The sequence below is a fragment of the Tyto alba genome, unplaced genomic scaffold (genome assembly GCF_018691265.1).
Source record: "Tyto alba isolate M040663 unplaced genomic scaffold, T.alba_DEE_v4.0 Super-Scaffold_7, whole genome shotgun sequence".
Taxonomy (NCBI): domain Eukaryota; kingdom Metazoa; phylum Chordata; class Aves; order Strigiformes; family Tytonidae; genus Tyto; species Tyto alba.
In genome coordinates this window covers 8,252,518-8,271,285 of record NW_024881328.1, presented here as the reverse complement: position 1 = coordinate 8,271,285, position 18,768 = coordinate 8,252,518, and the positions used below count along the sequence as shown (strand labels likewise).

At 36.3% G+C, this 18,768-nt stretch overlaps 1 protein-coding gene across 3 annotated transcripts in view; it reads left to right on the top strand.

Moving 5' to 3' along the window:
* Nucleotides 1-18,768, top strand: part of ACMSD (aminocarboxymuconate semialdehyde decarboxylase) — a 48,471-nt gene that overhangs the window by 5,423 nt on the left and 24,280 nt on the right. For all 3 annotated transcript variants that reach the window (XM_033003157.2, XM_042784326.1, XM_042784325.1), the window contains one exon: nucleotides 1,306-1,362. The gene's annotated coding sequence lies outside the window, so the exon portion shown is untranslated. The remainder of the gene's footprint in view (nucleotides 1-1,305; nucleotides 1,363-18,768) is intronic.

The window sequence follows — 18,768 nt, the reverse complement described above, 5'->3', positions numbered from 1 at the left end:
GCCATCTTAAGTGCAGCACTTAAATTAAGAGCACTCTTGCGTATTTGGAAAGAGTTGGTCAGCTGGCCCAGTGGTTACTTTTTAGTATGTTTAAAGCTATAAGAGCAAGATAACGATACTGCCACCATTCACGATTTCATTTGCAGGGTTGCATTTCATACACACACTAAACACGAAAGTGCCTTTTTCTGGCAACAAAATACTATATTTGTCACTGGCATTATATTGCAGTATCAGGGAGTGCTGGTGTAAGCCAGGATGATGGTTTATTAGTTTGGTCTGTTGACATCTCATGCTTGACATTCAAAAGAAAATGCTCACTTCTTTGATCAGTGTGTCTTTCATGGAACTACAGCAGGAGGTAATGGCATCCCAGTTCAGTTTTACAGGAGGCAAATCTGGAACAGAATCAAGTACTAGTCCAATTCTATATGGACAGGCAGACATCTGTCCTGTAAAGGTCATCACCATACATAATCCTTAGTGCTACTCCTCTAGGACTAAAGTCAGAGTCTGATTTATACTGATATTCCTAAAGACCACACCTTCGAGTAAGTGTTTATGTTGTTTAAATTCTCTGATAGTTTGCGCTAGAGCTACCATTTTGTGACTGTTGTGTGGATGAGATGGTAAGATACTTCAGATCATTCTTTCCCATTTAGACACGTCCTCTGCTGAAATTAATAGATTAAATAAAGTCTCTTTAGTGATGAAAACCTCTAGATTCTGTATTTCACAGCCTTTTTTAATTAACCTAATCTTTTCTTTGAATAGTCCCTTGACCACCTTGTGCAATATCAGCTCCCATAGTTTTCTTTTACAAACAAATGCAAATTAGGCTACATTTTGTAAGATGTTTTTTAACTTTTTTTGTGTTTGCTGGCTTATTTGATGGCACGTAGGTAGAGGCAGATACGTATTTTTCTGTTGTTTTGTAAATCACCTGTAGTCCCACAGCATGCTCAGTGGTCAACAGGATGAGAAATTCTACACTGCTATTTTAACTTCATCTAGATACCTTTCAGCATAGTATTAGTCACCCTATTTTTTAAATTTAAAATAAAACAATAATTATGATGTTAATACAACAATGCTATATTAATTTTTAAACTGGAGAGCATGCTTAAATTATTATCCAATGTATGTAGATCATTTACTGTTTTTCTCTTGCACTGGATTAAATAGAGTTTAAATTGAAATCATCTATATTCTTGGAATTTTTAGGCTGAGTATTAACTTGGGTCAAAAGTAATCAGAATGTTATTTTGAAAAAATAATATGATAATTCAGTATTTTTTCCTTCAGGCTATGAAAGAATGCCTATAATATGATTCCCAGACAATACAGCGTGCGGTGACCTTGGTGAGTAACTGATGACATCTCACATAAGCACCTACTCTTTCTCTGTATGATGTTGTTGGAGGATCATATTTGCAAAAAATGCCAAAGCTAGCAAGAGGCACAAGCATTAATAAATTCCATTGTGGCAACAAAGGACGAATAAAAACATAGAATGCAAAATATGTCATCTTAAAATGAGCAGAAGATCTTGAAAAAGATTCTTCACAGTAGGCATTTTCCATCTGGAAACCATTGAAAAACCTGTTTTCAATTTGCTCTGTAATATGGGAACTAAAGGTAAACTAAAGGTTTACCCACAAAAAGTAAACTTACTGTTTTGTTCAGAGAAACATGCAGTCAGGCAGGACTATGTGCCTCTATTCCAAACAATGTTATTTATTTTTTCTATTTCCTATTTCCTAGAAATCAAAAGTCAATATAATTTTGTAATAAACTTATCCAATGACTTAGAATTACTTGATGATAATTCCTATCCAAAGCATCTTAACAATTAGACACTTCCAGTGTATTTGCATAACTTCATGATTGCTTCCATATCTTTGCAAAAATTATACATAATTTTCCATTAAGTTTATATGATTAACCACAAGATGAACTGAACTACAAAAATCACAAAACATTCTTTTTATTATATACAGATTGTGTCACTTTTCCTATTGTTAAGCCAATGTCCATTCCTCCTGATGCATCTGTCTACCAAGGCCTTTTGCCACCATGTCAAACCTAGGTTTTGTTAAGAAGGGTGTATGCAAAGGTAGACATACATTTGTTTCTTAGTCAGGTTAGAGTTATGCATTTATGAAATATTTATAGTTTATAAATTTAACCTCATGCATTAAAAAAAATGTAAGAGTCATAATCCCTACCTTGAAGGTAAGAATTCTATTCTGGTATTTTAAATTCTAAGTTGTGATTTGGGTTCATATTCTATTCTGTAGCAATTAGTGTCCTCAGTGAAAGAGTAATTTATTTATCTTGCTCTTTTTTTATCATTTATCAAAAACCCATACATAAGAATTTGAGGGAATGACCTTTTTACTAATCTATAGCAATAATATTTATATTGCTTCTACTCTACTGGTAAGTACTCCACAGCCCACTTTTGCTGTGAGTTGTTTGACAAACTGTATGATATGATAATATTTATGTTGTTTTGAATAGCTAATCCATATTGTTTAGTGAGTTGGAAAAGAGTATCTTACCCTTTTCTTATGCCAGGTGAATTGTAAGTAGGGTTCTGCACATTCCCATGGGAGTATTGAGTTGGGATGACTATAAAAAGCATTTGAAAAAAAAAAAGATAGCCAGAGCCAAAATTAATAGTTTACAAAACATGTTCTTCATAACCAGGAAACTATGCTTGTTCCATTGTGTTCCAGTTTGGGGGAGGTTTTTTGCATCTGATCAAGCTGATATTTGACACTTTAAGTAATTTAACTCTTACAGGTTTTGATGGACATCAAATTCCTGAGTACCTAGTGGAATCTGTTACTCACTTAACGTTTTCTGTTTGATTGGTTATGTTTCTGCATTTTTTTTCTGAAGGAAGTAGAGCTAGTTTCCTGAGTCCTGTCAAGCAATTTGACTTTGAATACTTCAATTTAATGGGAGGTGCTGTAGGTAAAATCATTAAATTCTCCAGATACTAATTTTTGGAAGAAAATAGTGGTCTAGGCAAAAATATTTTCAACATATAAAGCAGTTTTAATAGGTTTATGTATCCTTTTTTCTCATTATATATTCATTGTTTCTCATCCTCTTATGTAAAAAATTCATTGGGCAATGAGAAAAATAGGAGATAGTGACAATCCCTTTTGTAATTTTAATAGAGTGAATCACATAATTCATGGCATTCTTGTAAGAAGAAATGGGAGCCATTTTTTTTTTTTTAATTCAAACCCAAAAGTTTCTACTCTGTTGCAGCCAAGACTTTATCTGTGTGCAGCAGTGGCAAAAGCAACAGATCTCTATTTGATCTAGCATGATGAAATACGCTGTGAATATTGACATTTATCTATCCATAGTAAATACTGTCTGATCTGAATTTATATAAGATGGATAGGGTAGTTGGTTAATAAGCCTACTAAAACATATATATTACATTTAGCAGTGATGTTGTGCATGGCTATCAGCATTTCCTAATTTTACAAGGAAGAGGATTGTCTTTAAGAAATTGAAGAAGCACTTTTCTCTGTATAATGAAGAGTGTTAAACACTCTTCACCTATGAATGTCTTTTTAAACAACCAGTAAAATTCAAATTTAAAGGCAATTGAAGTTTATGTCAGTGAAATTTTGAACCTCTGCTGCAATAAAATTGTCCTTTAACCAAAAAAAAGAAGAGGGAGATGTCAGTCATATAATTTAATACTATTACGATAAAATTAAATTTCTGCCTCTTTCAAATTTTCTCTAAAGCTGTTGATGGTGCCTAAAAGTAAACAAGGGACAGGCAGTCATACAGTAGTACAGACAGCTTCCTCTCCACCATCAAGACTACACATATTTTCAGTATCAGGGCACAGGGATGCTTCAATAGCCACAGATTTTCACTTAATTTTCACATTGTTTTAGTAGAAAATGTGTATTTTAAGAGGTTTTATTTTACTGATAAAGTTTATATAATTGGATTTGTTTTACTTTATCCATTATTACAGCTGTCACTGGGCTACACAAATCAGGTATTGTTGTACTTAGAAATTTAAGTGAACTGAGGCAAGCTGTGTAAAAAGAAGTAATATATTTTATTGAACCAAATGGTGTAATTCATTTCCAATTAATATGCTCAGAAAGTGTGGCTAGGTGTACAGTCTTCCTGACTTCAGAAAGGGTTTATGTGTCCAAAAGTGCCTGCTTTTTCCACCTGTTGGTTTAATTAAAAGAACTACAGACTTTGTCTTATCTTTGTACCAAAATGTCTTAATTTCATATGTCTGGATATTGTCATAATTAGGATCACCACGTATAATTTGTTAGCAGGACATACATCTTAAAATGACTTTTCAGGCTGCATCAACTATGAACCATATTTAGGTCAGATAGGTTTGGGGTTTTTTTTTTTTTGTCACAAGGAAAATAATTTCTTTCTATAAAGTTTGAAATTGTGAAGCAGTCAGCTCACAGAAGGAAAAAAAGCAAGAGCACTCAGCTTTGGTTTTATTTCAGTTCCCAGAATCATATAAGTTTCACTTTAGTAAGTTCTAGAAATGTAATTCTTCATTTGAGACTCAACTCATTGCTTACAAAGAAATGTTTAATTGCTGTCTTGATGATGCTCTATACCAGCCCTGTATCTTGCCCTGCTGGCTAGTGAGTCATAGATTGGGCTGGCAAGCTGAATTTAGTAGGTGGGGCTCCCGAATGGGCAGTTAACCATGGCAGTGTGTGTTAAGTGCAGGAATTACAGACTTGGCGGTCCTGCGGTCCTGCTCAGGAGTCCATTTGCCTGGGGTCCATGCTCAGTGTATGAGGCTCGACAGTTCTGCCTGACACTGCAAGCAGATGTATTTTCTTCTGTATCGCTCATGGTGGTCATTATCAGTTGATGATTTGAACTGCTAGAACTGATGCAGCTGGTGTCAGAGCTCGGTTACAGGTTTTGGTAGTTCAAGTCTGGAATTGTAGTAGAGTGTCTGTGCCTTGTCCACGTCTGTACTCCATGCCATCCATGTCAGCAGCTGTTCAGATGAAGGTGAGATAAAGATGCAAGGAACAGGCTTTTTTAATTAGCTGGACTTTTAACAAGTAGGCTAATACTATAGCACGCACATGTGAAGAAGATGAAGGCCTCACTGTGTCAGTTCCAGGCCCAAAATATTCTTACAGACCCACTGCATATATCATGTACAAGAGGAGCCCAGTTTTCTGCTCTTGGAGCAGCCAAAATCACTTCTTACACCAGGCAATGCTTCTCAGAGGTTATTAGTACTTGAGTATAGTTGTTATTTAGTTATAAAATAGATCTGGCTTTTTGCTTCTTGGTTCTTAACTTACAGTTCTCCAACTTTGTTCTGCATCAGTACTATCTTGGCTCATTTATTTGAGCTTTGCATGGAGACTGAGAAATTGGACATACACAGTCAGTTCATGCCCATAAGATACATTTTTTTTCCATTATTCTGTCCAAAATGTGGTTTACTTCTTCAATAGAATTTCTTGTTCTTCTCCCCTTTTCAAAACTTAAGAGGAAAAATAACCAGCATCATAAGAATGGATCGCCTGAGCCATTGGTCACAAACTGTGTCTTGAGAGGTTGATAGGACATTAGAAAAATATTCTTCACTATGATGTTAGTGCAGCACTAAAAGAGGTTATTGTGAGAGGTGGTGGAATCTTCCCCCTTGGAAGATTTCTAAATTCAGCTAGCAAAAAAGCCACAGGTAACCCCAGCTGACCTGGTATAGTGGTGCTTATAGTCCTTCTCAGAGTTGAACTAAATGATCGCCATAGGTCCACACTTGTATTATTCAACCAATATATAAACGTCAGGGTGTATGTAACTCTAAGGTTTTGCCTAGTAAATGATACATTAAGTAATATCAAAGTAGATTGACACAAAATGTGCAGAGGTTTAGAGACAGTGCTAATTCAGGCCTAAGAGCAGGTTAATTCACCAATAAAGGGCAAGGGCTGTGTTTTTCTGAAGGATACAATTCTGATAACTTACTCTTCTTGAATTGTTCCTTTCCCGCTGATTTTAGAAGAGCTATTTGTGGGATATATAACTTACCTAATACAGATAGTCTCTCTAGGCCACTTACTCAAATCTTTTCATGACAAGCCTATCTCCTTTACCCACAAGCCTATCTCCTTTACCTTATATAACTTTGATTTTTAGGCTCTTTTTTCACTGTTGCCTTTTTTTGTCTATGGGCATAGAAGAGTGATCTCATAGTTATAAAGACATAGATCATTAATTCTGAAAATCTCTAGGTTGTTCTGACTGATGTCAGGGAACTTCCTTGAATTGTCTTCTTTGTCAGCTTGAAGTGTGTGTAATTCTGTTGACCAAAAAAATAAATCTCTAAATAAAATTTAATTAGCAAAGAAAATTAATGAAGAGACTTCCAAGGTCTGTTTCACATCCCACAATCATTATAAATACAAGTTCACTGACATTGTTTTGCATATCTTAACTTTGAGGATAAAATATCTTTGGAAGATATTTAAATTTTGTCAAGATCTTTTTTCATGGAAGTTTTAAAAATTATAGTTCTTTTGCTTTAAATTTGATTCAGTATTAAAACTGTCAAGTGGTTCCAACACTAAATGAGATTCGTATTGCATGGGATATCTAGACAGACTTGTTGCATCTATACTTGGTGATTTTTCCACTAGATGGCATTATGCATTAACTGCAAGTTAATTAATGAGTTTAACTATAATTATACATGTTAAATATTTAAAAAATAAGGAATCGTCCATTTTGCTTGCTCTTATTCTATGCAAAAGTGAAAGAACTGTGGCTTTAAAATCACTTGGCCTACTTCTACCTAACAGTAACCAAATCCATCCTTAATGCATCAAATATGGATTTACTCAAAGCAATAAAGGAAGTCAGCCATGGCAACAATATCTGATATTGTGTGCAATGTGTCTTTTAGAATAAAAATCTCCCAACCTCTTCTACATTTAACATTTAAAGAGTGACTTCAGTGCTGCAAATTGCTTCCTTTCTGGCTACATGGCTTCAACTGAAGTGATAGGAAGTGTCCTAAGTAAAGCTGCAATGCTGAAGATTGCTTTTAAATAAAGAGCCCCATATGAGCATTTTTTTTATTTAGTAGTTTATTCAGATAGATTATCAGAATAATTTATCACTGGAAGTTTAAATATAGATATGCTGTTCTTTCTTCCAACCAGATTAAATGAACTATTAGCAATCCCTTACAAAATTATATGGTGCTCGAGTGAAGTTTCTAGAACTTAAGGTCCAGACCAGTGAAGCACCAAGTGATGTGGAACAAAGGTCTAATACCTTCAAAATGACTAGCTAGTAGATGTTTTGCTTTAATCCCCAAATTTGTGGTGGATAGGGAAGAAGAAATCAGCATTCTCAGCAGCAAGAAGGCAACAGCAAGTATTTGGTATGTGAGAAACAAGGAAGCAGCACTACTGGTCTGGGGGGTGAAAAAGCAAGAAATAAAGCAGGGGCAGATAGCAAAGCTAGAGCTGGAGGAAAAGGGGAACCATGGAGGGAAAAGAATGTGGTAACAGGAAGGCCCAAATTTTTCATGCCAAGCTTGCTTATTTTTCTATGCCAACCAGTGTATGTAGGTACATGGGTATTAAGATTAAATCTGTATCCTGGGGAAAAGAGAAGACGTAGTCCTTTGTTCTAAACTTGTCTTACAGAACTAGAGATAGTATTCACAAAAGAGGGCTCATCAAATTGCTGATCAGATACATATTATCTAGTGCATGCTTCCCTGCATTCTGTATTCTCAGCTGGCTTTTTTCTTGATTCTTATGTAGAATGTAAGAGGCTCCAGGCTGGAAAGGGGTAATCTAATATAATAATATTGAACTGTAAGAAGAGGTGTAGAATACAAGATGGATGAACCAGTTCAGTTAGCCTGGGCCAATATTAGCTTAGTATTAAACAGGTCTTTTAAATTCTCTTGGTGGTCAAACACATAATAGAAAAGTAGTTAAACTTATGCTTAAGGTTGTCTCTGAATCGGGCTTTTGTGAAGAGGACATACCAATGCCACTCATAAAAACTTATCAAAAACATTGCCATAAATTCAGGCTGTTAAAGTATTTGTGTTTTCTATTTAAAACTTTATTTTACTTATGCTATCCCCTGAGCTTTAATCAACTGTAATTTTAGTTGTCCTATGCAGTGCATGACTGTAGATAATGCAACATGTGAGGGAGTTTTTGACATAGAAGTATATATGCTTTGTATTTGCCTATGATGGTCAATATGATTCAACTCTTTTGTAACACTGATACACAAAAATATGTCAGGATACCTGCCTTCTACCACAATGCAATGAAGCTTTCTGTAAGCCTAGGTCAGTAAGGTGGGTGTCAGAAAATTTTGGACAGGCATCCATCTTTCTTGCAACACTAATCTCTCCTTTCTTAATTGCCCAGCTCAATGTTGCAGAGGCCAGAATCTGCTCAGAGGTACATTGCTGTATGATGGAGACTGTAACACAAGTTAATGCTGGTGGTAATGTCTGTCACCTCCTGTCTTGTTGAGGTCCAGGACCATTTACTTACTCCAACCAACTGAGGCTCGCACTCTGCTCTTGCAAGATCTTGCATTTACCTGGGGGCTTTACTCTTCTCCATTTTTTTGCAGTGAAGAGGGGGAAGCACCACCACCTAGGGAGGAGGGATGTGTATGTTTGGAATTGCAGTAGCATCCTGCAATAGTATCTGTACTTCTAGTCAGTGACCAACAGTCAGGCTGTGAAGGAAAGAGAAGGCAGGATCAAATACTTGTCACCTGGCTCAGTAGGAGATCCTGTTTCATTCCTGGCAGCACAGGTCTTCATAAACTCATGATTCCACTGGACCTAACTATGGGCACCCAGACATTGATGTCTGAACATTATTATTTCTGATTCCCAAAGGGCAAAATATACTTGCAATATACGTGGCTTTTATGTTAGGGGAAAAAAAAAAAAAAAAAAAAAAAAAACAACTCCCACCACAAAACAATGAAAGAATTAAATGTGAAGTCTCCATGGGAACATAGCAGAGGGTCCATTTGCTGTGGTAGGCCTCCTTTGCCATTTCCTGGCCACCTCCCTAGCAAGCAGGTGAGTGTCTGAAAGAGGCAATATGCACAAAGTATAATAATGCAGGTGAGAATGAAACAAATCCTGAGATTTTCACTGAACTACAGAGAACCACATAAATATACTAATTTAAGACGTCATTTCAGTATATTTCACTTACATTGTTGAAGTGCCTACAAACTGCAAGTATGGACTAGGACATAGTTCCACTGAATTAGAGCAACAAGTTTCCTCTTGTCAGTTGAGATTAAGAGACTGAATGTAGGTTTTAGTTGGTTAGTAATATTAGATATTAATTATCGTTAATTGTATTATTGGTTAATTTTTATAAGCACACATATTTCATTACTATGATCCAAAATTTGAGAGCTTCACAAATGGTATCAAATCTTATTACTAATTAGCAGATTTTCATATGAAAAATCTTAGTGACAAGGACTTCCTTTATTATTTGGTAAGTGGTGATCATTTACTGAAAATCAACATACAGAACCTAGTATTTTAAGTGTGTATTCTACATTGTGATCCAAATGGTAGTGCTCTAAGCCCCCAGGAGATTTTAATATATCCAGCTGTTTAAGAACATACAGTGGAGATGAGCAAGCATATTAGAAAAACGGATATTTGGAAGCGTGTATTTTCTTTCTGTTCCTAAAAATACTGTATTATTAGAGACAAAGGAATTTTAAAAGACCCATTCACCAACCAATGAATTATATAAATGTGTCAAACCTTCATTACAAATCCACCATACTCAGCAGCAGTTCAACCCAGTTGTACTTTGGCATTGCAGCATCAGCCACAAAATCAGACAGTACAAGCTTGCGTCACTTCCCGCAGGCAAAATCCATTTCAGTCAATATGAAATAAGTGCTCTATGTGTATATTGCGATCACTGGTGCTCCACTTAGTGCACTACGAATTGCAACCTGTAGTATTCACAGTGAGCTGCACGAACACTAACAAATTTATGATTTATAGTGCAGTTCTATTTTTTGAGGCACCATACTGACGTGGGCAATCAGACTTAATCCGAAACCAGCACTCTAAACTGCCCTTGCATTTAATTACTGAACTCTAGGTAAAGTTTACCTGTAATTCCTCATTTAAATTGGTCTGTCTTTCCAGTGGCTCAAAACTACTTTTTAAACCATCGCTTGATAGACCTCTTCTGAAACAACTGGATTTTCTGGTGACTTCAGTGGTCTTTCTGTTGAGTACAAAATTATTAAATATGATAGTTTTAAAACATCTGCAGTATTTTTAGTTATTTGTAAGAGTAACCAGGATTTGTTAGTTGAAGCATTATTTCTAGAGGTGTTCTGTGTTACTAATACACAATTTTATGTTTCTTGGCATAGTTGGTTTACTAAGGTAATCCAAATCCTAGCCACTGTCATGCTAGAACTTGAAATAAGTGGGCACATCAACCATGTATGTAACTGTGTTTATTTACCTGTTATGTAGATGTCTCACTGCATATTTCTAAATTATTTGTTAGTCAAGAGCAGATTGAAATGCATAAAGCATTTTGAAAGATTACTGATTTGATTTTGTATTTTAGAATGGAGCTTTCATTTGGGGACTAAGTTATTATTTGTAGTGGGCTTTTATTTTTAAAACTTCTAGTGTAAAAAAAAATATATATATATTCATTTGTTGAGATTCATCTGATGAATTGAGAGGTACATCTAGTAATGATGGGGCACAACTTTCAGAGAGAAGGTTAGTGACAGATTGGATATTGGGAAAAATTTCTTTACTGAAAGGGTCGTCAAGCATGGGAACAGGCTGTGTAGATGTGGCTCTTAGGGACATGGTTTAGTGGTGGACTTGGCAGTCCTAGGTTAACTCGATGATCTTAAAGGTCCTTCCCAACCTAAATGGGTCTATGATTCTATAATCCGCTGTATATATTCACATATCAAAATATAAGCACTCATCACTTTAGCTGAAGAGTAAAGAAATTATCAGATAATGTGCAAAGAAAATAAGTACCAATTTTGCTCTCTGGTTAACACTTATTAGTCAGAATTTTGCAGTTTGGATATCACTTTTCAATCAAATTGCCAGGGAACCTGGTTTTACCTAGTAATACTACTTTTCTTATGATTTGAACAGTTACTCATTATCTTAATATAATGAGCTACTAATAGGATATTCTGTAAACCTTTACTGAGTAACAGTTCTCAGCCTGTAGAGCCGCAGCATGGCCTCTTCTGTGTTACAGAAATGTAGTCTTACCTGTAGCATTGCCTTCTGATTCGACTGTAAATTTGCTTGTGACCAGACAACACAGCAATACTTCTAGCAGTATTCATATTAGATTTGCTTGAAGTAATGCTAACCATCACATAATGCTCCATAGTGATAGTCTTTGTTCAGGGACAACACCAGTGGGAGACTATGAGTATCATGGTTATCTTCCAACTGACAGCATTTCCCATGAGAAGTTGGCATTAAGGTGGTAATCATTATTAATCAGTTTGCTTTAATTGCTGATATGACTTCTGTGGAAAAAGTAGAATGAGTGGAAGCTTCAATATTTGGATCTGTGATAATCTGAACTGTATTCTCACTCTGGTCCATAATTTTAATATCTTGTGGATTTCAAAAGAAACTTTTGAGGCATAAATCCTATGTTGGGTTTAATGTATGTGGAAAAATAAATCCTGAAACTTAAAGACAGAAAAATGTTCGTATCTGAACTCTGCAAGAGAAAGCAGCCTCTAGAAATACTCTGTGGAGGCATTCCTCTGCCAAGCTCCCTCCTCCAGATGAATGAATAAATGCAGCTGCAGTACTAAAACCTAAACATTTACATCATAAACATCTGCACAGTTGTAAAGGTCTTTGCTTTGGCACTCACTGCTGTAATCTACAGGTGTCAATATTGCTGCCTCTCAGAAATTCGGTAAATGCATCGTCAGTCTAAAGGCACAGCTAACCACTTGCACAACACTTACTGGCAGCCAGGGTTTCATTTTAGTCCCTTGCAGATCTGTTTGGTGATGGGGGTTCACAGCTACTCAGAAATGATAGAACATAAAACATGATGCTCAAAGTAAACCTTGAGGACCCAGGAAGAAGCCTGTTTCTTTAGCCCAATCGTAGTAGCACAGAGGAGGTATAAGCACAGTTCTGCAGAGTTCTAGAGGCAGGTGTAGCAATTTGTTGAAGCAGCTGAACAAATTCAGATACTAGGTTTTTCTGTTGGTTCCTTGGCTTCCTTTCCAAAGCAGTAAAAGCTCTTAGAAGACCATTCTTATCCACAAAATTCAGATACCCCCAAACGGTGACACAGAGAGGCCTCTGCAAGGAGAGAAAGGTGAGGATTTGAGTATCTAGCACACAGGAAAAAAAGTTGACAGCATTTGGCAACAGTTACTATTTATTTATTTATTTAGACACCAACCTTCTAAATAGTTGCAACAATCTCAGATGTTACCGTGGGGTATTAACTTGAAAATGATGACTTCTTAATATCAGTATATGTAAGCTTCATTCCATCTGTTATTTCTGGCCCACGTTTATGCTACTCATATCTGTCTGGTTGCTCCCACTGCATGAGAGTGACACTTGGCCTGATACGTGTTTAAATAGAGTCTTTCTTATTTGTTTGTGTCTACACATGGAAATAAAAATAATTCTATTTTACTTATACTCCCTTCTTGAAAATATCTATTTAATTAGCGGTTTTGATAGAACATTTCTATGCAAGATAAATGCATGGTTATTGTAAATTGAAGAATTGCAATTGTAGTGTATTAAGATAATAATTATATTATTTGAAAGATAGCCATATGCTTTTCTTTTGATTTAGAATACTAGTTGAGTTTCAACAATGTAATATTTTCTAGAAACCTGAAAACAAATGAGAATTTATTACGGCTTAACTTACACAGCAGAGAACACAGTAATGGTCAGGAATTTGGCATAGGACATGTTGTTTGCTTTCACTACTGTGTGATTCATCAGAACTCTTGCTAGGCTAGTAGTCACAAAGCAGTGCACTGTGCTGCCAAAGGCGTCAGCAGTCTTGGCCACCTTTACACTATAAATTTTAGTGACACAACTGTGGTGGCTGCGGCAGGTCTAATAGAAAGACCACCTGGTGTGGCCTACATCCTGAGCTTGTATAATCATGAAGCTTCACTACACAAATATAATAGCTTAAATCTTGGAAGCATCAGACATGCATCAGTACAGCATCACATCTGAGCTAAAAAGCCCAACTTCTCTGCAAGGCTAAACTGCCTCAGATAGAGACCAGCATCAGGTCCAATGTTTGTCTAAACAGAGGCTCTTTCAGTTGTTTGTTTCTGCATCAGCTTTTGGATAACAAATTGAAAAATCTCCTCTACTTGTCTTCAGTATTTAATGATGAATACACCTGCACTGCTGCCATCTTGAGCTGATTTAGTTGGCTCTAGGTTGGAGAAGTTTGTACCTTTTCCTTTATATTCTGTGACACACAGACATTGCAATCCAGCTAGCTATGCAAACCATCAGGAGTTTAGACAGTCACACTGGAGTGTTTGGTATATGGCATTAAAGAACAGGGAATCATAATGGCACCAACACTCCAGGATACATCTTCGTTAAGGACTTTACTGGTGTGACTGTAGCAGAACATGTCCTCCCAGTGTAGCTATCCTAGGTATACTAATGTATTCCTATGAAAAATAGCATCCACTGTAAAGCAGTTGAGATCTACGTATGGAAAGTGCTACATAGGAACTGCATAACGTTATTCCTCATTAGAAGGGAAAGCATTACCATTGTTATTATTCCACGTAGAAGGGAAACCATACGCTTCCACTAAAGTCTGTGTTCTCTGAAGTCCCAGAAGAGGATTAAGTTCTGTGATTAGGCTAATTTAATAGGAGAGGTTTAATTATTTGATACCACACAAAAAAAACAGAATTACCGACTTCTGCATCCTTTCCAAATGTGACATTTCCAAGCAGGTCTGTAATGGCAGTCTCAAAGGACCGGTGCGGTCCCCAGCACAGCCAAAGGACAACCTGTTGCTAAGCAACCAATATAAGTGCGCTGCTCAACATTTATTTCATTTGGAAAGGGACATATTCTTTAAGTACTTCATCTTAGCTGCAGAGCACAGAGTTTTCCACTTGTTTTTCCAGAGCTGTGCATGTGTTTAAAATAGCCAATTTGCACAAACAGATGTGCAGTTTAAAGAGCAGGTGCCAAAGAAGAATGTGCAAAACTGAAGGTTTGAAAAACTGGCAGAAGTATTTTAGCCCTTTCTAACATCAGCATCCTGAATTTGCCTCTCTGTTTCTATTGTTCATTCTGCTTGAAAATGAGATGTCTTGATTGCATATATGTGGCAGAGCTGTTTGCAGAGTTTAACAATGTTTGTTGATGCACCCTCTTTTGAAGAATGTTCTGTCATTGTTTTCCCACTGGTACAAGGAAATACTTTCTCCCCAATAAACAAAGGCCAGAACTGGACCCTTATCTTCCAGCCTGAGGACTCCAAATCTCAGATTCTGTAATTATTTCAGAAAAGCAGCTAAAGAGCTTTGGAAAAGAGCATTTAATGCTCTACATCTAACACCACTTCCACTTTAATGCTTGTCCCTATAGTGAAATAAAACCCTGTAGTTCTACTGGACTTGTGTCTGCATATCTGAAGTCAGCCCTGGCCTGAATAGTATATTGCTAAATTGTCTTGAAGGAGTTGTTCATCATGTTTCCTAGTCTAAAACCACACAAATAGAAATCAGATAATGCACAAAAACAAAAAAAAAAAAAAAAACAAAAAAAAAAAAAAAAAAAAAAAAACAAAAAAAACAACAAAACAACTGGGAAGTTAGTAAAAATCAAGAATGCGGTTTGGTTTCTAATGGCCATGATGTGTTTTATTGCATGTGATCGTAAAGACACATATGCCATGCATATGTACTGAGGCAGGTGGGGCATGCCATCTTAATGTATGTCCCATCTTAAAGTATGGAAGACGCTACTTTTGGATGAGAAGAAGTATGTATGCATTTTAGTCCTTCCTAGCAGATGTAGCGAGTCCATTCATTGACTGATCTCTTTTATTTTTTTCTGAGCAGCTTTGTCATCTCATCCAAATACACTAAAATGTAAATAATTTGTGTGTGGCCCATGAATGGTTACAGTATAGGTCTTATATGGGCCCAGAAATGGTAAAATATAACTTGCTGTTGCCCCAGACCTTTTGCATGTGAAAGTTTCCATCTGGGCGCAACCTCCTGCCAGACAGCACAGTGAATTTAAGCTCAGCTCTCTCCGTGTAGGGTCATCTGACACTGCTGGAGGTTTTCCTGGCTACTGTCAGCAGTTTCTGCACCTGTGTGTCACACTCCAGAAATTCACAACCAGGTGGAGACAGATAGCAAGGGCCATGCTAAAAGCTAGGGTGTTGCACTAGGACACAAACTCAGCATAGAGACTGAGAGGCATAAGTCACTCACTGTGTCAGACAGATTGTCCAGAACATCAGTGGAGGTGTCCTGTTTTTCAAACCCATGCACTCAAAGTAGGTAGGGTGCCTGGGTAGCTGAAGATGCTTTTGTTTGTAGCCAGTGATGGTCTTTCTGCTGATGATCCAATGGATCATATTGGATATACATGGATGTCTTACTGTCCCTTTGATCAAGTGAAATGGATAGAAATTTTGCCTTTGACTGGTATGGTTTCCAAATGAGGTATTTTGTTAAATGAAATGCAATGTTGGAGTACCGCACTGTTTGCAAGCTAAGCTGTGTCTTGGGAGCAGCAACTAACAACTACATCTTTTTTTAGAACTGAGAAAAGTAAAGCACAGTGTTGAAGGAATGCTGTTGATCTCTGTATGGTCGTCTGCAGCTATGGGGACTTAAGAGAAGAAACTAGGTGTCAGACTATTTAGATACACATCAGATACATATCTCTTCCTGCCCCTTTCCTTCACTAGTACCTCTGCTTTCTATGCTTACATGGAAAATTGTCTTCCAGACATATCTTTTTGGAAAGACTCGTCTTAACTCTTTGCCTTGTGTTTATGGATTCACAGGATTCATGACGCAGAGTTTCCACAGCTCAATCAATGCTTCTTATCTCTGCTGTGGTATATGCAGGAACATTGCTCGCCAACAGGCTAACACCGTAGTGCCAGATCATATAATGTAGCTGTCACATTTAGGAGCAAGACAGCAAATTTGCTGCTTAACCTGGCAGCCTGGTCATGAAAAGATTGGTTTTGATTTTGAGATGGAAATAATTGCTATTTTCAATCCCATGATTTTGATCTGTTAAAGTGAATTATTGTTTTTTCTGCTTTATTTAGGGAATACTCTCCCAAAGCTGTTGCTTCCTATTTCTTTTGAACATTCAGTCTTCAGTGATCTCACGTTGCAGAGAAGCACAGCATCCAGCAAACAACCAACCCTGTCACAAGGAGTTGGCTCAAAGAATAACTCTAAGGTTAACTGACCAAATCAGAAGCAGACTTGCTTAATGTGTGAACAACCAGGGAAATACAAGAGTCCAATTTTTTTTTTTTATCAAGTCCAAGCAAAATAACAAAGTCAGAATAAGGATGAAATAAAATGGGCCACTTGTTTTTCAGGTTGCTTGATTTCAAATTGCAAGATTCACAACAGCATTTAGTTTTGAAAAAAAAAACCCAACATTTTTCACTAGAAACAAATTAATCAAGAAATGGTTAACCAGCTTTTGCAAGAAGACACCATGTGGGTAGCATACATTGAAAAAAAAACTATAGAGGAAATAAACTGCAGAGAAAAATACAGCACAAATAAAAGACAAGAGTATCGTGAGGAAACAAGTGTAATGCTAAATTGAGTAAAGGACAAAACATGTAGTTTCACCTAAAATCTGAGCTAGTTCCAGTTAAGCTTAACGTAGGATGCAGGAACTGTTTGCCATATTAGCTGGTGAACTACACTAGCATTAATTACTAAGATAATCTGAGCCATTCTCCTGCCAGATCTTCAGTCAGTTTGAGAGGCTGTAAGGACCAGTATGCAGTAACGTGTAAATATCCTAAGTGAACTAATAATGAGAAGGGGAAATGAAGTGCAGAGCATAGATTTGGCAAAATGCAAGGGAAGGAAGAGAGAGTAGATGAGGAGGTATGACTGTCTACCAAGGGTATATTATATGCCTTCTACAAATTATTGCAGAATCTAAGAGGGAAAAAGAAGGAAATTCAAGTCAGTATGTTTAATACATTTATTCTAATTCAATTTTATCAAATTATTTTCAGCTGTAAACAAGCTTGCATTTTAGATCCTGTGTAAACTAAATCCCTTCATAGTGCCAATATAAACATACGTTTTCTCTTTGCCCTCAGTCAGCTGTAGTTTATGCATTAACAGAGACATTCTGCTACAGTTCTTTGTTTTTTCAGAGAGACACTCCTCTGGGATTTGGGATCCCTGGTTGGCCACTATACGGAGCTCTCCTGATAAGACAGCAGGTGGATCTGAACAGCAGCCAAAGTTAATAACCTGCTGAACCAGGGACAGGAAGGATAGTAGCAATTACTCAGAAACATTTTCATTGAAGGAGTATTTCTCCTTTGATACTTCACAAATGAAAATTGATATTCATAGCCACATTCTACCTAAGGAATGGCCTGACCTAAAAAAGGTAATAAGGGTTTAGCTATTCAGTGCCTTATGTTATTAGCAACCATTTCTACCAATGTAATTTTTGAAAGAACAATGAATGAAAGGTTCTGATATATATACCTCTAGGTTTTTGTCTAATTTTATTTTTTCAGATATATTTGTATTGCATTACTTTGCAAAGCAAGAGTCACAGTAAGAAAGGGATGGAAAACCGGGCTCTGCTTCTCACTCTTTATTTAGTCTGAAGCTATTCCTATATTTTTGCTTGTTTTTTTGTGAGACCTAAAATTGTCAAATGATGAGGTGTAAATTCCACTGTCTTGATAAAACCAGAGCTGTCAGGTTCCCAAATGGTATTCACTTTTGTTCTAAAGAAGAGGAATAAGCAAATATTAGACAAGATTAATGTTACCTAAGAGAAAAGTCATTCACATCATATACCACAGGCATGAAAGCCATTAACTTCAACAGGAGTGGGGGCACTCGAAGTACAATTAATTGATGATGATGATCATTTTACTAATATATGTTATTTTTTCAGTTACTGGAAAGAAGTAGCATACTGTATTGAAAATACAAAACCTCAGTTATCAGAACACTGAAGCTATAAGTCAATTTGTCTTAACTTTGAATCTTTGTGTGGTATTATTATTGTTCTTCAATGACACAAATTTATTCTTGTTAGTAATGATTTTCATGGTCTTGTGAAAAGTATTTGGGAATGGGAAGTGGCATTTTAGTTTCCATGTAATAAATCTAATATTTTTCTTATTTCAGATTACCAAAATCCAGGTAGTCATCTCATTCTGAATTAGGTTTTAGATTTCTTACCTAAATAATTAAAATCACAATTCAATATAGAGATACCTGATTACTTTTGGACTCATAAGAGATCACATCTCCAATGCTACAAAGGGTACTGAAAAAGATCACATGAAACTATGTTTATGTATAGTTTATACACATAAATATATTAAATTATTTACAATTAAAAATTACATTCTGATTTCCAGGGTAACT